The sequence below is a fragment of the Columba livia genome, chromosome 22 (assembly GCF_036013475.1).
Source record: "Columba livia isolate bColLiv1 breed racing homer chromosome 22, bColLiv1.pat.W.v2, whole genome shotgun sequence".
NCBI lineage: Eukaryota > Metazoa > Chordata > Aves > Columbiformes > Columbidae > Columba > Columba livia.
This window is the reverse complement of record NC_088623.1, coordinates 3,993,549-4,019,018: the sequence shown is the minus strand read 5'-3', so window position 1 is coordinate 4,019,018 and position 25,470 is coordinate 3,993,549. Positions and strand designations below refer to the sequence as shown.

The 25,470-nt window shown below is 45.7% G+C and overlaps 1 protein-coding gene across 2 annotated transcripts in view; it reads right to left on the bottom strand.

The window, feature by feature from the left end:
- Positions 1–25,470, bottom strand: part of PLXNA2 (plexin A2) — a 452,864-nt gene that overhangs the window by 188,421 nt on the left and 238,973 nt on the right. For both annotated transcript variants that reach the window (XM_065038658.1, XM_065038660.1), the window contains one exon: positions 13,246–13,390. The gene's annotated coding sequence lies outside the window, so the exon portion shown is untranslated. The remainder of the gene's footprint in view (positions 1–13,245; positions 13,391–25,470) is intronic.

Here is a 25,470-nt window from a genome sequence, read left to right as displayed (position 1 = left end):
TTGTAGTGCAGACCTGCTTTTTTCCCCCCCAAATGGTGACACCATCATCAAAACTCCTATTTTTGCAAGTATCTCAGTTACCGCAGATTGAAACACTTTCAGTGCAAGCCTAAAAAAAAGTCACAAAAAACCACAATGCCTTTTCTCCTCTATACTTCCTAATGGACAGCAATGCAAACAATCCATAATCGCATGAAATGCAGCTCTATTTGCCAGCCTATCATTTTTTCTGCGGTGCATTAAGGTGGCAAACGACACCTGGGTTAGAGACTGTCAGCACGTCCACTACACAACCAGCATTATTCTTCCCCTGGAATTCGTCTTTCAACCGTTTCAAATCGAGCTGAAACGTTGACATGCAGACTGTCAGTTCAGGGATGAATTATTATTATTCCCAGAAAATCAAATGAATCAGGTCAAACTTTACGAGTGGTTTCCCCACCCACCGTGCATAAAATGCGCTGTTCCTTCCCTCCCTTTCAGTGCTTCTGAATGTCTTTGGTTTTAAATAAACCACAAATGTCTAGTAGCAGGGTCCTCTATGCTAAGGATGGCTCAGCACTACAGGTCCTTGCACAGGGCAGGTTTATCCAGTCCATATGGTCATTCTTCTATATGCAAACTGCAACAGGAGCATTTCACAGAGAACAAGGTACTTCAAGTTATGGAATAACATTAAAAAACTAAAAACGAAAACAAAAAACACACAAAACCCCCCCAAAAAACCCCCCAACTAACTCCTGTAAGTCACCTCCCAACTTTCCAGGTTCAACAGAAGGCCAAATATTTCATGTATTCTCACATAGTGGTTGTTTCTTGCGCTTTGCATCCCACGCAGCGATTCACAGCATCATTCCTTCGTCCCATACTGTTATTTTTCCTGCCTTTTTTTGGCTGAGGGAGACAAGCTGGTACAACCTGATCGAACCTCAAGCAAATCGCCATTTCTTCTTGCAAAAAACATCATCTCACCAAGAAATTCAGGGAGAGGACCAGCCTGGCCTTTATAATGCAGGGCCATTGTCTGCATGGGCACCTGTGGGACCTCCCCAAGGAGCAGGTGATTCCTGTTGAGGTTTGGGTTTGCTTTAACAAGGGTTTGTTAACTCTTTCCTTGCAAATCGGAGGGTGCTGCCTCCTTGGCGGGGCTGTCGATGGGATTTATTATTGCATTTATTATGCACTGAGGCATTCGGAGCCCCTGTCCTGTCCAGAGCATCCTGCTTCTCACCATGTAGAGACAACAGCCAGAGTTGTCCTTGCTGAATGCAAATAATGTTGTTTTACTGGATTCACCAGCGTTTTTAATGCCTATCATTATGTACTGATTGAACTAGATGAAATAAAAGCCACCTTACTCGGTCTCTCCTCAAGGCTGCTGCCTGTTTCCACCTGACATAAACTACTCGAGGAGTCAATGAAGCTTTTGTGCATATATTACACTCAGATTGGGCATTCAGCAAAAATAATAACAACATCTGACAAAGTTTATTGTATTAAATAGAAGGTTGAGAACTCTTTTAACCTACAGCACATGCAGGAGTTCGCTGCGCAGAAACAACAGAAAATAGCACGGATTGATATGAAATAATTTGCTATTCTTTTAGCTGTCAGGTGTACTTTTGAACCAATGTTCTAGCACAATTCAGCTTTAATAAATAGATGCTTAAAATACACTTTGTACTATGTAACCTTCTCCTTGCATTAAACCAAAAAACTCAATCAACAATCCGGAAAAATTCAACCCAACAGCAGGCTGTTTTCCTGTTATTGAACCTTTTTGTCCAATAGCCTAGACAACTAGATTAACTGTAAAGTATGCGCAATGTAATAATTCTCTGCTATGAATATTGCATTGCTGGGATCCATTAGTATTTTAGACAGGCTGTAATTAGGCAAGATGGAACCATGTGGATTTTGGAGTTTGGGCTCATAGCCAAAAATCCCAGGGTGAAATATTTACCTAGTTGTCGAATTTTGGTGTTAAACGACAAAAAGACCTGAATGACGCCCGTGTCCCCGAAGGTGAGTCCTGCCCTGCTCCAAACCCGGGACAGACCGTGACACCCGCGCCAGGGGACATCTCAGGAGCATCAGCAGATGGTGCGTCCTCGGGGGCAGAGCTGGAGGTGAAAGACACGTCTGGGGGCGAACCTGCAAAATAATTAAGGGACAGGCTACAACCCAAAAACCACCCATGGAATTGCTGCCAGATAATGATTAAATCCCTGCCAGGGATCGATGCCCAATCTGGTCCTCAGTCCAAGAGGGGCGAGCAAAAGGTGTTGTATTTTTCTTCACTGAACTTTCAGACACGCCTCTGGGAAAATGAGGGGTTTGGGGAACAATTTCTTTCCAAACAGAGTGCTGTAAGCTGGGAAGGTCTGGAGGAGCAGCCGGTGTCTGTCTGCACCTTTCTCCATCCTTACGCCGGGCAGGTGGCTCCATCACCTTCGCTCCTCCAACCCCAACTTAAATCAGAACGTGCTCACGACTCCTAACGCTTCGTAGCTACGCGGTTGTTTTGAAACCTCTCCCAGCTTTTCGCTGCTGGGATTAAGATCTTGATTGCTTCTGAGTCTTTTGCTCCCTCTCTCTGATCTCATCTCTCGCTGGGTGTTGGTGCCCCAGCCGAGCACTAAACCACGGGCGTCCAGATTGATGTGGTCGTACCCACAGAAGACATCAAGGTGAGATCGGCTGTTCTGCGAATTTTTCATGGCAAACTTCAGCTTTGCTCGGTCTGGATGGGCTTTTTTCTTCTCCTAACAAGCGGGGACGCAGCGCGCAGTCTAGAGAGAGATAAATGTACCTCATGATGATCTGGTTTTCAACTTGTTTGAAGGGGACAATATTCCAAGGACACAGCTTTCAAAACACTGTCCTGCCTGCCACTGAGCTTTCTGACTGATGTATCATATTTTATCCAGCGCTACAAAATCTAAGTGAAGTGGATGAGTTAAAGGTATGATTATAAACTTCCTCGTGACCCTAAGTGGGTATTGCAAACGTCTGCCTTTGTATTATCCAAACTGCCTTTTTATATTCTTTTGACTTTTGTTGTGCAGATCAATCAAGAAGACACATCATAACTCTGCTGTCCCCGTCTTGGGCAGATTCTGCCCATTTTCGGTTAACACCGAAGATGTACGGCTCTGCTCTGGGTGATGTTGTGCCACCGCCTGGCTCGGCTCCAAGGACCAAAACCACAAGCCCAAACTTCATATTTTAATACGACACGATAACCTCGTAAAAGGATAAAGTGCACTTCAGAAATGCGCTCTGAATGCACTGAGGAAATCAATGTCCAGTCCCCAAAATGTGATCGAAAGGCCCAAACATGTGATAAAGCATATGAACTATTTTCTGTAACAATAAACACAGCTCGGGGAGCCTCTTGCTTAACGTCATTTCTGGCTGGAGTGGTGGAAAAAGAAATAACATCACCCACTGACTTTGATGTCAAGTTTGCAATAAAGCTGCGTTTGTGTTTATCCTTTTGCTGACTCGGTGACACGTTGTTAACACAGAATTTGCTGTGTGTATGTTTTGTGTTATGTATGGGGCCGGGTGTGTCTGTAGTGGTAAGATATATGTATAAACATATATGTATAAACAGAGATGTGTTGCACGGGGAGGGAACAGACCCAGCAGATCCCAGGTCACGCAGGTTTCTGAGCCGATGGCTGATGGAGAAACACTCTTGTCTTCAGCAAAACTGGTGTCTGTCTCAAAACTCCTCTCCCAAACATTAATACTGGTAACGTATTGTCATTTACAGCCCCAAATCACTGAATTCCCCTCTCTGAATATTTCCTCCCATACATACTGTGAATTACTTGTATTTTTCTCTTAAAAACTCCTATGGAGATGCTCCGGCATCTTTGTGAGCGATGACTGCCGACTGTAGCAACCCGCTGTCATCCTCCAACCTGCTAATTGAATCCTCGCCAGTTTTCTTCAGCCGGTATCTTATGAACATCTGAAGTTCTTTTTTGCCACTTTTTTTCAGTAACTTTTTTCCTACCTCAGTCTTCTTTAATAGAGTTCATTTGCTTTGATCCTCACAAGTTTTTCACGGTCACTTTGAAACGCCTTTGCCCGCATCCTCGCTGCACATCATGGCCAAGTGAGATCCCTTCCAAACCTTTAAGAATTGCAAATGTGACCCTGCTAAGAAAATGCAGCAAGTGTCATCTCCTATAAGACAGTAAAAGACTGTAATTTATAAGGCTCAGTACAAAGGGCTGTTTTCCTTTGAGCTAATTAACTGGAAGAAGAGCATAACTAATTAACTGGAGAGACACAGAAGGTAATGCGAGGTTGTGGCAAAGCCCTGTGACTTCAGTGCTGCCAGGCACCAGGTTGTAGATTTTGGGACATCGTCTCTAACGACGACGTTAATTTCTGGAGTCGTTATAAGGGAAACTGAGGGATCTCAAGTGGTCAATCTCCTCCTCTTCCTCCCTCCCCTGGAAATGCATTAAAAGACAGGCAACAGGCTTCAAAAATAAGTAACCGGTGTGCACGCACCTGATAAGGCCAACAAATTAATCACAATAAATGACACTGTTTAATGGAGAAAATGATACCTGCTATGTCCGTTACCTAGAAAGCAAGCCATTCAATTAAAGCTAGAGAGGCATTCAGGAATCTTTTGGGCAGATATACTTCCTCACTGCATTCCTCAATCAGCGAGAGCTGGTAAAAGGGCAGCAGAACAAACCCTGCTCCTAAAGCAAGAATTCTTTCCTGTGTTGCTGACAGCGTGTATTTGCTTGGCGTTATTACAGCCGCACCGCAGCACTTTTAACGCTGGGTTTGGATGGTTCGGAACAACTCTGAGCCTCCAATAACGTGTTCCCAGCGCACTCCTGGGTCTCCAGCCACTGCCTTTCCTAGGAAAAATTCCAAATCTCATCAAACCCTCTGGAATTCTGGCCTTCCCATTCCAGCTGAACTCAGCCCTCATCCGAATTTCCCCCCCACACAGTATGTAGCGAGTGACTCTTTCAATAACGCTGCGCTGTCCAGTACACGCACCGGGTGTCAGGTGCCATAACAGCAGGAGGAAACAACCCACAGCACAAACACGTCTCATTATTTTATGCTAGCTGCTGCAATTGTCATTTATTTTTCTGTAACGCTGGCAAGGAGTTCCATAAATTACACAGTTATCACCCATCTGATCAGCTTCTGCGTCCGCTCTGGACCTGCTTCCCGTACCAAACTGTCACACAGCCGAGTGCTGGAATGTAATGTTTGCAGACATATCCTGAGATGCCTGGGAGCAAAGCTGAGGCAGAAAGTTGGCTTGTTTAGAGACCGCTCTGCAGTCCCCCCAAGGATGCAGCTCCATTAATATCTTTATCGTGTAGAACGCGCTTGAGTTCATTAAATTCATTACATTGCATAACTGATCTTTATAGGAGTCACAGCCTAAGCCATCGCTGGGGCAGCGAGGACTCAAATCATATCCCGGGACAGGTATTTTTTGTGATGCACTTGTGCGATGTCTGACAAAAATCTCCGTGAAGGGAACCGATACACAAACCCACACTGAGAGGTGATTGGAAATCTCATTCTCCCATTTCCTGGTGAGCAGGCAGAACATCAGGATCTCCCTGGGGAGGAGGAGATGGAGATTGTCTCCTCTGCTGAGTGTATCTGGGTTTGCTGGCAGCGCTGCCGCCCCTGGGTCTCCTCCTGCTGCTAATGAGAGACCCGGCAGAGCTCTGATCCCATCGCCTTTCCTCCTTCGGCAACATCCACCTCATCTCCATCCACCTGACATTCCTCTTCCCATTAGTATCCAGGGCCAGAAACAATTTGCCCAGGTGCTTTGCTTTGTTTTTTTCCTTTTATTCCCACAGCAGAGCAAAGTGAATCATAAATATCACCAAAATGAGAGCGGGGAAAAGACCTTGCAGGCCATTCCACTCTTCCCTCGGGGGTAAATACAGACAGGATTCCCACAGTAGGTTTTCTAGTGCTTCAGTCAGTTCAATTTCCATACTGTGGGTCACAGAGGATTAGACGAAAGTCGAGGGAATCAGCTCATCCTTTGTTTTTTTCAGCAAAATTCTGTTCTAGGTTAAAGCAGCAGGAAACTTAAAAGTATTTTACTGATCGCTTGATAATTCAGAGTTCATATGCCAGGGAAATAGCAAAGAGGTGTCCTGAATCTGAAACGCTTGTTTAGTCTGATATTACAGCCGCTGCTAACAAGGACTGATCATTACTCGTGTTTCCTGCTAGGTTCAATGTGACTGTCATCGCAGTCCCCTGCAATGCAGGCAGCTGTCCCTGTCCCAGAAAAGTCATTAAAATCACTACGAGATGGACTACAGGTAACTTTGCAAAAGATAACTAAAGGATTTAGAACCTAATTCCCTCTGTCTGTCAAAACTGCGTAACATCTGCCACTCCTGAGCACTGGATCCATCCCCTGGACGTCCTCTGTGTTGACATTCTTACCCGTATTGGCTTAAAAAACCCAGTGGGAGCAGATTTAGGTCCAGGCTGGACTTATATTCTCGGCAGTTCCTGGGTTTTGCAAAGCTACCCAGGACAATCAGCCCTAGGGACGTATGAGTGGTATGAGAGCAGGTATCAGAGCACAACGCTCTTCCCAAAGACCAGCCTGAACTGCATGTTAAAGACAATGTATTAATGAAAATCCCTACAAAGAAAGAGGAAGTCACAGAATCCCAGAGTGTCAGGGGTTGAAGGGCCCTGGAAAGCTCATCCAGTGCAATCCCCCCATGGAGCAGGAACACCCAGATGAGGTTACACAGGAAGGTGTCCAGGCGGGTTGGAATGTCTGCACAGAAGGAGACTCCACAACCCCCCTGGGCAGCCTGGGCCAGGCTCTGCCACCCTCACCAGGAACAAGTTTCTTCTCATATTCAGGTGGAACCTCCTGTGTTCCAGTTTGCACCCATTGCCCCTTGTCCTATCACTGGTTGTCACTGAGAAGAGCCTGGCTCCATCCTCTTGACACTCCCCATTTAGATATCTGTAAACATGAATGAGATCACCCCTCAGTGTCCTCTTGTCCAGCTCCAGAGCCCCAGCTCCCTCAGCCTTTCCTCACACGGGAGATGCTCCACTCCCTTCAGCATCTTGGTGGCTGCGCTGGACTCTCTCCAGCAGTTCCCTGTCCTGCTGGAACTGAGGGGCCACAACTGGACACAATATTCCAGGTGTGGTCTCCCCAGGGCAGAGCAGAGGGGCAGGAGAACCTCTCTGACCTACTGACCACCCCCTTCTAACCCACCCCAGGTACCATTGGCTTCCTGGCCACAAGGGCCCAGTGCTGGCTCATGGTCACCCTGCTGTCCCCAGGACCCCCAGGTCCCTCTCCCCTGCACTGCTCTCTAATAGGTCATTCCTCAACACGGACACACCAGCGAAAACACAAAGCACCAAGGGCTGGATGCAAAGTTCACTGAATTTAATGCAACTTTATCTCTGGATTTGAATGAGCATTTGCTCAACTCCTGAACTTGGGGGCTGTGCAGATACTGGTGGTGGGAACCGTGGGGCTGCTTAAGCTACTGAAAGACCAGTTTCCTACCCAAAAAGGCTGAGGAGGTGCGGGTGGCCGTGGGAGTGCTGTGCTGCGTGCCTCTGCAGCAGGGCGAGAGGCAAGGCTGGTTCGGATTTGACAAGTATCAACACATACTAACAAGGGTTTATGAGTCCAGATGATAAACAATAATGAGAACAGCTGCATCCCAAATGAATCCTTCTTCTGAGAGAGAATATAGGAGATTTCAGCTTATTCAAGTAACATTAGCTTGGGGCAGGGTTAGATTGTTCTGCGTTTTGACCTGATTTTGTAATTATCACTCCTTCATAGAAAGATGTGTTGTTTAAATATCCTCTAATTTGCTTTCAGAGATCATAAACCCCTCTTTATTATCTGTTGCGATGTATTACAGACAGATAATGACTGACTTTTGCCTTCTTCACTTGGAAAAGTGCATTTAATTTGGTGAAATAATGGAGCCGTTTGTTCATCTTTAATACTATTTTCTGTGCTTCATTCCCTTTTTACCTAATAAAACAGGCTCCTCTGGAGGTCCACCCTGTGTGATTGCTCCTCCTGCAGACACCGTACACAGCTGAGGGCACTGATGTGTTAGATATCCATCAAAAACGATCTGCAAATCGCTGCCAGAGCATCACACACAAACGCCTCGGCCCAGGTTTAATCTGTTCCATTTAACGCGCGCATGGCTATCAAGACTTTTTCCAAATGACTTGTAATTAAGGCGTTTGTCATTGCAGAATGAGGGTGTCTTAGGCCAGCGCTGAGTCCCTGTTTAGCAGAACGGGTGACGTCCATCTCTGCGGATGGAAGGGAAAGTCTTTCCCCAGTCAAGTATTTAAACCCAGGGACCACTCCGGGTTCTGCACAGCTCCAAGAAAACCCCCCATGTGCCAGTTCCTTACACACAGTCCCCGTTATTTTCCCATAAAAGAGGACGTCGCTGCATCACTCAGAGCAGATTTGAGCTTTAGCATTATGCATACACAGCACTTTTTTTTCCTGGATATCTGCAAAGCTTTTAAAAATATGAAATAGTTACTGCTTGTGCTTTCTCAAATGTATCAATTATTTTTAATTTCTCCAAACTGCTACAGTAGCATACAAATAGACTAGAAATGAGAAGGGCTCTTTTTTCCCTCAAGAGCAGGGTTTAAGCATCCCCAGGCATTCAGATGGGGGGAGAACTGTAACAATGGCTTGTTCCCAACATGTTTTCATCTGGTTTTAATGCAGTTTCTGCTTATATATTCTATTATATGACTAATTATTCATTCTCTCTCCGGCACTTTGAGATGCACTGTGTATGTTACTATTATTTGCACTGTAGTGTCACTGTTTAATCATTCTGCAGACACACAAGAGCCAGGTTTGCAGCCTTAGCAAGCACTGGGCAGCAGCGTCCTCAAACTTAGAGCTGCAAATGTTCACCTAAAAACTTTCACTTCTGGCAAGTACAACGGAATGGGAGGGAACTCACCCCCAGGGGAAAGAGGATTAAGGTGCCTTAAATTTAACGAGCTAATAACAGGTATATATGGAGTTCCTGTGGAGCAGCTGAGGCACCTGCGGTTGTGCTTTTGTACCCCAGGACCTGGAATTCACCCCAAAACCCCCCGGCTGGGACAGGAGCACCGAGGGACACCCCTGTCCCATGGCTGGGGGACGGTGGGACAGGAGGAAGGTGGGAAACCCAGACCCAGCCAACGGGATCACACCACCCACTCCATCTGCCTCTACTTCTGAATTTGTAGTTGTTTTTCTCCTTCTAATCTTCAGTTTATTTTGATGGCGGCACACAGCAAAGCAGGAGATCACATCGTCCATTATTTCATCTCATTCGCTGACTGTCCCTTTTAGTAATTTACTCACGAACAATGACACGCAGCACTGTTGTCTAATGAGACAGAATCCCTGCATAGGAGACCGAATTCCTCTGTATATGGGAGACAGGTCTCTACCTGTCTGCATTCTCCGTTATCAGTAACGAAGAAGCACAAATACAAATGTTGAGCAGAGATGAGGGTGGAGGGACCCTCTGGGTGCTTTTTTTAAGACAGATAACTCCTTACATGCATATAACAGCAACAATTTCCAACACTTCTGGCTAAGTGACCTAGCAATACAGCTAAGAACAGAGATAATATGCGATGTTGAAACACCGGGATGGCATTTCCCATAACTGCACAGAAATATGGGACACTTTCCCTCATTTTACTGTATGTAATTGATATGAGGCCAGGAGCTGCTGGCAGATTAAATTTTACAACCCATGACACACCAAGGCCTTGACTCAAAAATTACTTGCACTCGACTCTAATTATTCACGTTCTGCCAGTTCAGATGGTAGGGATACATGCCATTTATTGCAAAGGAAAATGATTTGCAAGCCCACACAGCAGAAAGAAACAGAAAAGCAGAGGCTTGAGCATGGCAGAGCTGCAGCACCAGGAATGAGGGAGGGAGTGACAAAGGAGCAAACCAACAAATACTGGACATGGAAAAATAACCTGATGGGTCTGCATTGAATGTGGGCTTCAACTCTGCCAGGGGAAATTGAGGCTGGAGACTAGAAAGCAATTCTTAGCAGAGAGAGTGGTCAGGATTGGAATGGCTGCCCAGGGAGGTGCTGGACTCACCGGCCCTGGAGGTTTTTAAACTGAGATTGGACATGGCACTTAGTGCCATGATCTAGTAAACGGACTGGAGTTGGACCAAGGGTTGGACTCGATGATCTCTGAGGTCTTTTCCAACCCAGTCCATTCTGTGATTCTGTGATTCTGTGATTCTGTGATCTGCTCTTGGAGGGGAAGCACTGGAGAAGTTTTAGCATGTAAAAGCAATTAGTGATGGGCAGAGAATAAAACGTGTTAATAACAAAGAGGCTCCTTGGTGTTTGCGAAGCAAAACAGAGAGGTTTGAGCAAAGATCGGTCATGCCGCAACACTCATACACTCAATGATGTCCCGAGCGGGCACTCACTGAGATTTTGAACAAACAAGGGTGAAAATGACTCAGCAGAACGTGGTTTTCTATATGAAACTGTTCAGAAAGCAACGAGGCTCCTACACAAACGGTTTTGCCGTGTGCTCCCCGTCAGACGCGTGTTTTAAACCACGTTACCGGCCGCACTGGACATAATCCCCAGCTTGGCTGGGCCAGCTGGGCTCCTGTGAAAACACGGGACGGATAAGGCTGGCTTCTTCCTAAATGAAACGCGAAAAAAGAAACTATAATTACGCTAGCAGAACATTCATTTGCTTGTTAAGTGAAATTTGAAGGGGAAACTTTAATGATGTCGGGAAGAAAATCAGATTCTCTTGTTAAACTAAATTCCAAGAGAACTCCGTGCATATGCTGGACAGCACATTAAGCATCAAAGACTCATCAGTGATTCATAGAAGGCTTTTTTCTCAGCGACATGAATTATTTTCATGGAAAAAGATATGAAGATATCTCAGATGAAGACGAGGAGTGAATATTTTTTATTTCTGTCCTCGGCAAACAGATAGTGTATAAATAAACCTTAAGTTTAAAGGCCATCTGAAAGAAACCCACAGCTTTATATTTATTTTTCATTATGTTAACATGGAAGAAATAGGATCTAATCCCTCAAATTCAACTTGGAATTGCAAATAGGTTGATCTATTTTCAGCTAAGTGAAGAGAAAATGAATATATAGTGTAAGTTTGTTCAGATGTTTGCTCACTAACCCCTTTGCCCGTTTGTCCACAGGACCAAGCACGAGGCTCCTTGGCTGGTTGGAACCATCATCGCTTCTTCACTTCCAGGTACCAATCACCTCTTATATGAGTTCAGCTAAATCAACACCAGTGGAATAATAATATTATTCTTACTAATAATCCTCTTTCTGAGGAAGAATCTTGAAATGTTAATTAGGCTTGACACTAATAAATTAAGCCTGACTTCACACCAGCATCAAAGTATTTACTTAACACTATATCACAAATAGGTACACTGAGGCAAGGAGAGCTGATCTACTTCCACTTACACACTCCTAATTCCCGAATAATTCCTTTGCAGTCACTAACTAACATGCTTTGGAAGAGCACACATCAGATTTTGAGAGTGTCAGCGTGATTTGGAAGTTAAGTGACCACAAGCAAAACGCTTTATCGTGGGATTGGGCCCACGAGGAAGACACGGAGCCGCGTGTGGATGCCGGGGTTTAAGTCCTGCCTTTGCCTTTCGCCCACCAGCTATTCCCAGGCGACTTTCCTTGTCTCCCAATGTGTTTTAATTTACCTCCCAGCCCCGTCATCTCTGGATGCTCAGGAGCTGCTCCGCTCTCTGTCTGCCCATCCCTCAGCAAAGCGGAGCTTCGATCTCAGAGGTGGATACTAACAATTACTATAATACAAATAATAAGTCTAGGTTACTAATGAAGGATACAATTAAAGGCAGCCAGGCATTTATTCCTGGAAACATCCTCATAAATCCCATCATCCAGCTCAGATGGGTGCAGAACGGCCCAGGCTCTACCCTGAGTCTGGCTCTGCAGCAGCGGATGCTCAGGAACGGCGGAGATGGCTCCAAATATCATACCAAATATCCACATTTAATTTATTAACTGTCGTTGAGAAGACAGCATAGCAGAAACATGACAAGCGAGCGTCAAACACAAAGGTATTTAGCATTATCATATATCAGAGGTGCCTCACACCATTAATTGTGGATACTGCGGTTGTGCTGCTATCGATCAATCACCAAATGCCCCCTCTCCTGTCCTCCATCATCCATCACTGGAGGTTTCCAGCTATATATCCATCACCTTGCAATCCTCAGGAATGTCCATCATGCTGCTGTCTGAGGACGGGTCCATATGGGAGGAGGCGCAGCGTGAACCCCTGAGTGGGCAGATCAACCTCCAGCATCTCTCCTTCCCTCCTCCTTATTTTTTAGGAAGTGCAGGGAAATCTTTAGAGGGCGATTTCTCTCCAACAGTCTTGTTCTTCCCTTCCCCAGTCACCATCCCTCCCTTCCCACCCATGAGTTATTAGATGACATAACATTCACTTTGGCAAAATATATTATTCAAAGTGAGTGGCTTAAAATTGAAATGCTTACATGGTCATGAACCCGGGCTGCAGTTAAAAATCAATCCCTTTATCTGTGCTGCATTCTCAGGCCTGCATTTTCCATGAAAAGTCCTTTAAAATACTCCGGACTCTGAGCCTGAACAAGATCAAATGTGACTTTTTAAAAATAGGATGCCTGGTCCTCTCCGCTTTCCTCCTTGGGTCGACAATGGGAGATAAATTTGCTCCGCAGGAACCTTTTGTGGGCCGTGCTGCTGAGGCAATTTGCAGTTTGCTGTGGAAAAGGCATCTTACGCTACATTTATCACCCCCTGCCGCTGGCTACAATTCAACCCACTTGGAGCCACTGAGCAGAGGTGCCGAGCAGCTCCTGCGTTATTATTCTACATAATAATGGGTGTTCAGGGAAGCAGGAGACAAATATAGAGTATATTCCAGAAAGGCTCAGCTGGGGAACGGAGGTAAAAGGGCCAGGGGGTGGGCTGCAGGGAGAAAAGGCAGAAGGGAGGAAGGTTAGCAAGAAAAACACCAAAAAAACAACTGAATAAACTTGTTCATCAAACTAGACCTTTCTCTTGCCGTGTTAGATCGATGTTTCTGCCTCACCTTGCAATGCTGGATGTCACTGACCTACAGCGGGCGCCGGAGCCGCCCACGTGGACTCGAGCGTCCTCTGTGTTCCGTTCCCCGTGGTCCATCCATCCTCTGTGTTCCGTTCCCCGTGGTCCATTCCCTGCAGAGGTGCCCGAGCTCTGTCAGATGCCATGGCGACGGGCTTAAAAGAAGGGAGATAACAGAATGACTTCTCACATCGGAGGTCAAGGCAACGAGCAGTTAATTAAGTGGCCTACAGGCTACTGTAAGTCAGTAAGGAATCCCAAGTTTCTGTGCTTTAACCCTTGAAATCCAGCCTTCTGCCACATAGATACAGATCTATATCCTCCACCATAGAATTAAAAGCCATCTAATGTATCCTACAAAAGACAGCAGAAAAAGCTGCATAAGGTGTTGTAAGCAGATATAGATGATTAGAGGACAGTTCCGTACTTTTATATAGTTATTTTTCTCAGGTTCAAAACCAGAAGAGGGATAACTCTTTACTAGACAGAGCTTACAGGCAGATATGCCTTTATCTTGCCATCCTATACACTTGCAACTCAGAGCTTTGTTGAAAATCTTTGGTGAGTATTTTGGGCAGCAAATGTCTGGTGAGGAGACATTCTGAGCATGTCAATTAGGAATTTGTCTTGTATGCCTCGGAAAAAAAAATGACATTCCTCTCATGTTTCAGAATTTCACATCTGTGAGGATTTTATTTTTTGAATACGAGAATAAAATGCAACCTCCTGTCTGAAGACGCAGGGTTTGATCCTTCGATTGTTTCATCTCTGGTCTTTGTCGGTGTCCCTGTGTGACACTTGTCATTACTCTTCCACCGCACAGGTACCCCCTTCCCCACTGTTCGCTTTTATACTTATGCCGACACTAATTTTTCTTGTCCAGAGAAAGCTGGTTAATCAGATCTTTGAAAGCAAACTTTCAGCTGGATATTTGTATGCAGCCCCTAGACAGAAAAGCAGATTTAAGGAGACAGCCATATGCAAGCATGAAGGGAGCAGATGTTGTACAATCAAGGGTAATTTAAAAGAGAGGGGGAAGGTGACAGAAGGACAAAATGAATCCAAAGTCAAGAGATTTTTTTTTTGTTGTCGCTACAAATACAAAAATCATGTTCTACTTCGCACCTTCAAGTCCCAGAGAAAACACCGGTTGTCTTCTGGGTCACACACAAATGCCACCTCTCTCTTTCCAGATGTCGACATTCCAGAGTTGTGCTGCTGATCTTGCACTGAACAGAGAATTCATCCATTGCACCTTTCATCTTCCAGCCTCTTTGGAGGAAGAATTCCTGCTTTTGAGCCGTGAAGACTCCTGGCAAATACAATGCAATGGGACCACATCACCACATCCAGCGGGGGAAGCAAAACGGAGCCAACCGTGCTGCAACCTATCACCCAGGCAATTTGACCCCCCGATTTATCTCCTCCTCTCTCTAAAAATATGAGCACAATCAGTCATGTCCTATGGAAGCCAACCTTCGAGGAGCCCGCGGGGATGCTGGGGTGCTCTCTGCAGAGATCTGTGTTGGTTTCAGACCCAAAATGTTCAGGTAGCAGCCAGGACTTTGTCTCTTGGCTCTACTTTTAGTGCCGTCAGCCTTTCCCAGCCATGGAGATCAAATTTCGCCTTCCTTCCATGAAAAGAGATTGAAAAAGGAAAATAAAAGTGATTTTTTTTGGCAATTCAATGCAATACTAATCAATTGTGACAGGACCTAGAGAATATTTTCACGGTGCCAATTACTTAAAGGGCAAAGATGCCATAGTAGCGTCGCAGTAATAGCGCCGACAGCTCTCCGGGACATTGTGGAACAATGTACTAAATGTTGTTCAACTTGTTCAATGAAATAAAGTACTGGATCATTAACCTTACCAATGTCAATGTGTTGTCACTATCAAATTCGACTAAATGAGTGTCCAAGGTAATAGTTAGGAGCGCACTTCCCACCGAGGAATGCATTAATACATTACTGGCTGCTAATAAAGAGAAACTGTAATGCAGTGTGAGGAACATGGAGAAGAGCTATAAATGTGGATTAAAGAGAGAGGGTCAGCCCGGATGGGACAGACAGAGACCTATAGGTATGGTGGGTGTGCGCAAACAGATTTATGCACTCACACATGCAAGTTAACAGCCCATGAAGTGATTGAATAGAAAATTTATGAAAGCAAACTCCAGAGCTGTAAACATGCATTACAGGAGAAAATGTTTGCAAACTTCCTTTGGAACAGGACTTCATATCTGTATATAAATATCTCCGACAAGTTGCTTTTGGAACTTGTCAGTAAGAGTCACTTCTTTTTAATCTCCCCATCGGCAGGTCGGGCTTGTTGCGGTTCTCTGGAGAAGGAGAACGGCTCCATCATCCCTGGGTGCCTGGTTGAGGTGCAACGCTGTGGGGTCCAGCACATCACACCAAAAAATCACCTCGGTACCACTGCAGCTCAGTAACCTCTCGCAGGGACAGTGTGAAGAGGAAAAATCACTACTGACTAAAATGAATATTGCTCCAAATGAAAACGATGGCCTCATCTGGGTGTTCCTGCTCCATGGGGGGATTGCACTGGATGAGCTTTCCAGGTCCCTTCCAACCCCTGACATTCTGGGATTCTGTGACTCTGTGAACATACGTGGGCACTGTAGCTGTTCAGTACAAATGGAATATTCAGGTGAAGGGAGCTGAAATTTTCCCTGCTGATCATTCATGGGAGCAGGGATAACGGTGCCAACAGCCAATAGCTACCAGAGCACATGTCCCTAGATGCCCGCAATCCTATTTCAATTTCATAACGAAACGGAAGACAGAAAATACATAGATTTAAGATATGCAGAGGTGGAAAAACCACCAGGATACCGGGCACCACTGCCATTATTTCTGGGCCCATTTGTATTTCATAATTAATAACTTAAATGGGGTAATTTCAAATTGTTAATTCTTTTCACAGAGTCTGCACGAGCTCAGGTGATGTCAGACACGCTGTCACCAGGAAGGTTAAATACTCTTGGTAGTTGCTAATTACCTAATCACCATTACTATCTCATATTAATTCTACCCGAAGAACAGATTTCATTATGACTAACCCGAGTTATTAAAGAACACGCTGTAAAGAAAAACCCCTGTTGTTTGCATTCATTTAAAGGAGAGGGAAAAAAAGCCCCTAATAAGAACGTTTCTCCCCAGCATTAAGCGACAGTGAAAAGCAGCAAGCAGAATTCCCTCCCGCTGGTGTCGGGCACAGAATTCTGCTCTGACACCTCTCTGTGTTCCCACAAAATCAGGTTTTTTGCAGGATTCCATGCCCAGGACACTCAAGCACAAAATACAAATGGTTTCTCGTCACCCTGTGCACTCCACACACAAACAGGGGGTGGCTTTGGCCTTGATCGAGTGGCGCTTCTGCCTTCTAAACGCGTGTTTTATTGATGGGTTGGTGAATGCCCTTGGAGAGAAACCCTTGAATCCCTGATCTCCTTTGCCTCTTGCTCTCCTCCGCACACTGAGAATTCCCATTGTTGGGATCACCTCTTCACCATCCCCTTGACAACGGCAGAGATGGCTGATAAAACCCATAGCTCTCTTTTCAAACCAGATGTTGTCCCTGACTTTGGTGGGCTCAAAGTTGCAGAAATGATGGGTTTTGCTGAAAACCCTCTCGATCAGCTCCCTCCCACACTAATTCAGCCTGTGCCTGCAGCATGATACAAGGGAGGCAGAGCTGCTGTTTGACCATCCATACAGTGCCCAAAGTTGTGATGGGAAACTCCTTGATGCTTTTCTCATACAAATAACTCCATGTCTCGCAGCACTTGTCTGGGGTTGAAAGAATAAGAACAAGTCTTATGAGGAGCGGCTGAGGGACCTGGGGGGTTCAGCTGGAGAACAGGAGCTGAGGGGAGACCTTCTGATCTCTGAACTGTCTGAAAGGAGCTTGGAGCCAGGGGGGGTCGGGCTCTGCTCGCCAGGAACAAGCGCCAGGAGCAGAGGAAACGGCCTCAAGTTGCACCAGGGGAGGTTGAGGTTGGATCTGGGGAACAATTTCTTCCCCAAAGGGCTGTGGGGCATTGGAACAGGCTGCCCAGGGCAGTGCTGGAGTCGCCATCCCTGGAGGGCTGGACAGACGGACATGAGGTTCTCAGGACATGGGGCAGTGCCAGGGGTGGGGAATGGTTGGACTCCATGATCTTGAGGGGCTCTTCCAACCAAAACGATTCTATGGAAGCAGCAAGGCCCGGTCTGAGAAGGGGGTTGAACGTCCCCTTCCTCTCAGCCCTCAGTGCAGATGGCAGATGTGTCATGGCTACGTGACTTGGGATTGTCATCTCTTCCAGTTCACAGGAACGCTTCCAAGGCAGGTAGATTTTATGTCTTTTTTTAGCGCTGTGCTATTAATCCTTACACTTGATTCAAACTGCGCATTAGGCAATGGCAGCTACATAGTCGCAACCTTTTGAAATGCTAATTGTCAAACCAAAGTTTAGAAAGACTATTTCAAAGCAAAGTTGCCATTATTTGTAGGCTGTGCTCTAAATGCAAGAGCTCAATTATCTAGAGTGTCAAACTCCCGACACCTTTGCTGATCCGTAAAAAACAAGGGAGATTAAACAGTTTTCTGGAGTAGAATCTCATTTTTGTGCTCAAGGTTATTTACTGAATTATACATTGTAGATAATCCCAAAGGTGATCAGGTCAAGATACTTCTGGTTACCTGCGTCAACCTAATAGGGGATTCCATTCAGTCCATAGAAACACTTTCATCGTTTTCATGGATTTATCTGAGCTAGAAGTCTATGTTTTTAAGGCCTAGAGAAGATGAGCACTGGTGGCTCTTTCAGGTTTTCGACTGTCTTTTTAGAGACAACAAAGGATTTCCTTTATTGTTCCCCTGACTTTCTCTGCTATTAGTGGATGGTAGAGAGCATCGGTTTCTTAGAGGGACAGACACCGAGAGTTATGCAAAAGATGAAAGGTACGGCATAAAAATGTGGTTTGGGAAGGAATTTGCATTTGCAATTCAATGTTCTTCGGGGAAGCTGTGTCTGCTCTGTCTCCTAAGAGGAAAATATCTTCATTCCAGCACGGATTGTCCTGGTCCTGCACTGGGAACGGGTGCTGCCCGCTCGCTGACACTGTACGTGAACAGGGACACCGCTCTCCTCCCAGTATTTCAGCCGGGAAAGTAATGGCACGACACGTTAAAAAAACATACTTATCAGAGAATGTGAAGTGGCAAAGGTATATCTCAACAAAATGCCGCACAGGCTGCTTAAATTCCCCTTGTATCAAGTGTATGATATCAAATACTAACTGACAGCATCCTCCTCTGTTAAGCAAAAGCTTACTCATGAGTAACCTTGCTGCTTTTGGTGCTCTGAGATGCCAGGGAGAGATCCAGGTTGCTGCTAAACTGGACAGCAGAGCTGAATTATAAGCTTTGGCTCAACTTAATGTTACTTATTTGAAAGAAGAACACAGTACGATGCCCTAATGCAAAAGAATGTGACGGGCTATATTCTGGATCATTTGTGACAGGAAACACTACACTTTTGTCACATTCAGAGCATCACGTTACACTCTATGGGATCTAAAAATTCAAAAGCAATTAAAGGTCATGAGCCACATCAGTAATCACACCGCTCACGCTCCAGTTCACCTACAATCTGTATATTGTACTTTTTGCTGGACAGTGCACAGGACATAATTTTTCAGAATGGGCTCTTCCACCGTTTTGCTGCCCCTCAGCGAGGAGAAGGTTCCGCTTACCCCAGCGACCCTTCAGAACAAACGGCCTTTTGCCGTTCCCATAGCAGAGATTTTCATCCGCATGGCAAAGCGTTTTCTCATTTCGCCCACAGAAAAATCACAGATCCCTGATAAAACGGAGATTCCTTTGCTGTCACCCATCTGGGGACCAACGCAGCCTTTGCCGCTGCCTGCAAGGGATGGAGGAGCCAGCGGAGGTGGCTCCTCCATGGTTTGTACCCGGAGGAGTCGGGGCACAGGCTCCGTTTGTCAACCCAGCTGCGCTTGCAGAAGAACCACAGAATAAATGTGACTTTCAGGGAAACGGCTGAAGGAGGTGGACACCCCAGCAAGAGCATCTGCCACGTACCAGTGATACCCAGGCACCGGTTCCACTGAAGATACCACATACACCGTGTCCTGGTACTCCATCAATGTCAGTAGAAGCTTAATGAGTAACAGTAGAGTAGTTTAAGTGTCAGGATTATTAATTAAGGGGTTAATACGCCTGGCTGAACTTCTGTCTCCATTTTTAAGAGGGATATAAATGCCAAGATTTGATTATCTGATTAAATGGACATGCTGGGATACAGTCAGAGCACTCCCTCATCAGCTGGGCTACTCCGGTACGGCAAATTTGACCCCTTTCCCAAAGCAGAAACGCGGGACCCAGCTCCAGCCAAACCCACCACAAATCCAGCCCTTTCAGATGAAACAGGAAAGTTCCAACACAAACCAAAGTTTGTGTTGTGTTGTGTTCTCTGCAGTTCTCCAGCTGAATCAAGGTTCAGCTCCATCTTTATCGGCCTTCATCATCAATAGCTCTTTTCTTAATGGCGTCCTTAAGATGGTTTTATGCTACTTGAAAAAAAGATTGAAGGTATCTTTCTCCATCTCTTTTCAGAATCCCCTCTCTGAAGCTCCTAAACAAGGCCAAATGTCACCATCAGCTTTCAGCTCTAATAACTCTGTGCCGCAGCCGCTTTCCTTCGCTTTCCCCCGCTCCTGACACAACATCCCCACTGCAGAGCCCGACGTAGGAGCCGCCTGTTCCAGAGAGCAAGCGGTGATTTCATCCCGCTGCGAAGAAAACACCTGCATTTCTACACCCCAGCGAGTCTGGCTCAAAGTCACCTCTGCTGCAGCCACCGCCAATGCGAGGGGGAAGGAAAGCCACGAGGTACGCTTGGAATTCAAAGCTTTTCAGGATTTGGAAGAAATCATCATAATTTCAGGGGAAGCTCGGCGAAGCTGCTGTTTCCAAAGAAAGCTTTAAGTTCTCACCAAGCTGCGCGCAGCATTAGCAAATTGTCTCCCTTAAAATGTTTATGCATTTTAAAATGCATAAACAGAGCGCATAGGTAACACGGAACAGCTTTGAGGTTGCCAATAATGCTATAAATCAGTTCCATACAAGTTAAGGACTCGAGCCTTTGGCATATATAATTGTACAAAAAAACCCCAACAAAATACACTAATGCTCTTCTGGAGCCAAGGCAGCAGAAAGACGTCCAATGAGGATGTACAATAGGGTTCAGACTGCCAAGTTTAACGCATCTAAAATGAATAACCTACTTCCAAGATCCAATCGAGGCTGTGAATGCCCCTTTGAAAGCCCATGGAGGTAGATGCTCCCGATTCAGTGAGGTGGTCCAAACCGAGCACGGGAGGCTGAGACCGCGCTGTGGTTCGAGTCCCCCCAGCAAGGAGCATTAGTTTCAAATTAAAGCGTAGCCCTTCACCTGGATTAAACCACCCCCAGGACCCACAGAACGGAGCTGGAGTCTCTGGGTTTAGCACTTTTTGCTTTAACGAGTTCAGGCTGGGATACAGCTGCAGGCTGGAGGGATTGCGGTGTTCCAGTACATTTAACACCTCCTAAACGCGGATAAATGGAAAACCACATACACTACTGCGGTTTGCAAGTGAAATGTTTCTACGAATTTTATTTCTTTTTGCCCAACTGCGGTAGATAAACTGTGCAGTCCAAACGAGAACTGATCTGTGCAAAACCCACTCTCAACATCCACGTGTTCCTTTGCCCCATTTATTACGTTCCCTGGCATCCAACCTGCTGAGGAGCCGGGAGCAGCTGAGCCTCTTGGATGTGATTATTATTTGGGATGCCGTGATAACGTGACCTTTGGCTGGTCTAAAAAAACCCGTTTTGGGGGGGAAATAAACCATGTGAGAGATCTTTGTTCCACACCATTGCCTCTCCGCATGTGAAATACAACCGGCCAGCTGAGCAGCTGCTTCTGTACGGAGACAGAAAACTCGCTGCTAGTTTGTCCCTTTCTAAAGGGTTCACTGGGATATCCCACCACTGTTGTTTTAAAGGGATCTCTGTTTTCATTTGTAACGCAAGGTGGGACGGTGGCAGGTGGGTCCGAAATGTTCCTCAGCACCTCCTCTGCAAAGCGCATGTCAAGGGCCCCACACTTCATATCGCATTAGGTGAACGCTGTGACGAAAGCAACAATCAAACAGACCATGCAAAACCAGGGGACAAAGCAATGAAACATGTTGGAAAGCAGCTAATGGCACAAAGGAGCTGTTCTGATGCTTTAAGATCCAATCCATCACCTTTTTGCCTTGATGGCCTTGTAATTTTTATTTAATTTTAATATATATTTTTTTACAGGGCAATTTTATAAAAGTAGACGTGGTGCTTTCAGGTTACAGTAAGTGCCCTGGGGAAAAGCAGATAAACAGCAATAATACACCTAATGGAAATAAACTTCAAGACATTAACTTGTCAGGACCACCAACTGCTGGGTAAGAGACGCAATCTTTTATTTTTACTTAATTTTTTCCCTGGCATTCCGCATTGGTGCATAAACCTCATGTGTAAGGACACAGCCTTCCAGGGTATAGATAAGAAAGTCAAAATGACTCATTTCAGAACAGCGATACCATAGCAAAGACGCATGCCGCAGCCCTACTGATTTACTTCTCATGCTAAATGAAGTGCCAGATGTGTTCTAGTTTAGATCGGTATCTGTTACTTTTGCTAGATTATGCCTGCTTACAACATGGAAGTGCAAAGACGCTCAGACCCCAAGAACAAAATAAACTCATTCAATAAGAGAGGGGGAAAAAAACCTCTCACTTTGGATTTATTGGGTCACATCTACGGATTTATATGGGGCATCTTTATCGACTTCGGTGCATTTTCACCTATCACCTCAAGAGAGGATTTTCTCTCTTTGCTTTCCAGCAGCAGCAATAACCTATTCAGCAAAAGTAGAGCTGAGAGGTTAATCTGAGAAAGCCCAAAGAGAAAACCAGGGGGGTCCGGACACCTGAGGTCGGTTCAGGAGGCAGGAGCTTGTGTGTCCTGTCCCTTTTCCCATCCTTTTCTTGCCCGTGTTGTCAAACACACACTGGGAAATAAAATATGCGTTAATTTTCAATGCTCCAAGCACAGTTACTGTCAGTTAGCAGGAGTGTCATGCTTTGGCTATCCAAGTGCTGCGCTAATATTAAATGATTAGTCTTTGCAGAGCTTTCTTTGGGATGAATTAGCAGGTCGTCACTCTACAGAGGGGCAGCGGCGGATGCAATGGGACATGGAGGAGCGCCATTTCCAAGGCTGCCACGCTTCTGACCTTCATTAGGAAACAGAAAACCACCAGCTTGTAACCTAACAGAGAGTTTGGTCCGTGATGACCTTGTCAGTGTGTCTGTCATCTGTGTGTCTGTCCGTCTGCCCGTCCTCCTTTCTATTGGCAGTTACAACATTCAAACGGGAAAGGAATTCAGAGGGTAGGAGGGAAGAAAAAGCATCCGCTCTGTCAAAATGATGGATTTGATATAAAGCTCTATGACTTGAACATTCAACTTGCTCTGGTGTAATAGGGCTGTCAGCAGGGGATGGTTAGCTTAACTTAGGAAAATCAAGAAAATGCCTTTTTGTTGCTCCATCTCTCACGATGAACAATAACCTGACAGCAGAAACAAGCCCTGATTAAGAAAGGATTGCTTTTTGGGGTACGCCAGTAATGAAATACGAAGGAAATCGGAGACTTGCCACTCACAGACATTAACGCAAATCCAAATGTCTTGGAATTTCAGCCACAACAGATAGTAGATAATTTTTGAATGATGTGCCTAACAGGGATGAATCCTGCAAGCAAAAGAAGCTATTAAATTAATGAGTATATTTTCGATTCCTTCAAAACCGAATGTCGTTTAATCAGATCTTCAAAGCCAGGACAGAAACGTTAAAGGTCTTTCAGAAGCAATTCCTGCCGAGGTGATCGCGGCAAAGGTGACCTGACCACAGCACGTGCTGCAGCTCAGAACCTCTGCCCCCAAATGAAAAGCAGATTCTGACATTCACGTTCACTTCTATTCTCGCCTACCCAAGCTAAGCTTAAATTCAGCCCTGCGCGGAGGTACAAGCACAAGCTGGATGCAGCACACACACCCTCAAAGTTCAGCCCAGAGCGTGTGCGTCCCCAGAGCTGCTCACATTTAGGTACGCTCGCCTATACCTGCCCCCTTCCTGCAAGCTCTATCTTGAAGCTCCTAATCGGTACTTTCTTAGTCCAGCAGAACTGCCTTGGAGTTTATGTCAGACCCTCACGGGTGTTACTGAACTTGGAGAATTGGGATGTAGCATCATCTAGACCCGAATGGAGCACGTCACAGCCAGTCATCACAAGTAATGAATTAAGGATGCCTGAGGCAATAACAATGGATTTAAATACAGAACAGCAAGTCGAGTTAGAGGCTGTGTAACTTAGTTTGTCGTTTCCTTCAGCCCTTCTCTTTAAAAATGGATCTTTGTGCTCATGAGAGCTCCCAGGCTGTCTGCTCAGGAACCTGACACTTGGTTACACTCAGACGACGGTAGCAGAGGCTCCGGCACGGCGTTCCCTTCCCGGACCCTTGGCAAATCCACACGTGAGACGGATGGAAAATCCCTCCCCAGGACCACATCCAGCAGCATCCCTGGTCCCCAGCACAGGGACCACAGCTCCATTCGCTGCCACAGGATCACACAACGTCCCGAGTTGGAAGGGACCCGCAAGCATCACCGAGTCCAACTCTTCTCCCTGCATACGAGCAGACCCCACTGGACCCAAGCTCAGCAGAGCTGAACCCCAGTTCTTCGCTTCTCCTTCCCTCCCATAGATGAGAAATGAGAAACTGGAGGTATTAAGAGCTCTGAAGTGACTAATTGCTTTTCTTCCCCCCAACCAGACTGTCCTAGCACAGAGGGAGGGTAAGCTGGAAGATCTGTGCTGCAGCATTGCATAAAATTCTTTGGAACTTATATAAAAAAAGAAGAAGAATAATAAGAAGAAATAACTTCCTGATTAACAGGATGATCATGTCATTCTGCAGATAATTCCTTGGCTTTGCCAGAGGATGGCCTGGAATCCCTTTCCAGGAAAAACAGCAACACCACCACAACAATCCTCCCCAGTCCCCAAGCTTGTTCCTTCTCCCTCCTTCCCCCCCGCTTTAGTCCCCTGACTACAGCTTCAGTCATTAGCTAGCGAATTAGTCCTGGATGCAATCTGCAGAAACGCTTACTTAGGCCTGCAGGCGATTCCCTCACCTTTTAAATGCTACTGGGGAGCGCTTACAATTGTTTTATTTTTTTCCCTCTAAAAAACAATTTCAGTTAATTTAATTATGGCTGGGATTTAATGTTTAAAAGCCATCAGCTTAATAAGTAGCAGGGATCTGTATCATTGTTATCAGCATCTTTGAAAACTGCTGAACAAAGCCTGTGCCATTTAGAGGATGCAGAGATGGAGCTGAGAGATAGCTCCATGTCTCCCTTCCCTCCCAGACCCTTTGGGTCAATTCCTTGGTCTCTGGGGCTGGTTCCTTCACCCCTGGACACGGCTCTGCCCCATGGCACAGGTACCTTTGCACCCATCAGCTCCTACGTGCCCGTTCGATGCTCTGTTTAACATCACATCTCTAAAGATCAGCCAAACCCAAGGACATCTCACTTTATTTTGACTCAAAAGCATCTCGAACTACCATGTTTGACTGAGGCTGAATATAAACGGTATCACCCTTGTGACTGGGAGCAAAGGCAGCGTGTGCCCAGGGAATTCACTGCAAGAGCAAGTGCCATGCAAAAACCCCTTTAAATCCTCTACCTGACTTTAAGTCCGTCACTGATGTAGGATGCACCGCTCTCCACATTCCTGTGGATCAGTGTTCCTGCTCCTACCAGCTGTTACGGGGTGTTTGGTTCTCACATCTCCACTTGCCTTGATGAGCCATTTTTCCAAGGGAAAAGTGGGTCTGATTCTCCTTTGCACTGAAGTCACGAATGCACAACCCCTTACCGGCCAAAGCAGTTTGGAAACGACCTGCAGGCTCTTTCAGGAATAAGTTTAAGCTCAGCCAGAACTTGACTGACTCCCCCCAAAACACACACACACACCTCAGTACACACACCAATACTCTTATTTGCTGCTTGGAGGATTTTCCTCCTCTTTTCCTATTTTTAAGATGTAAAT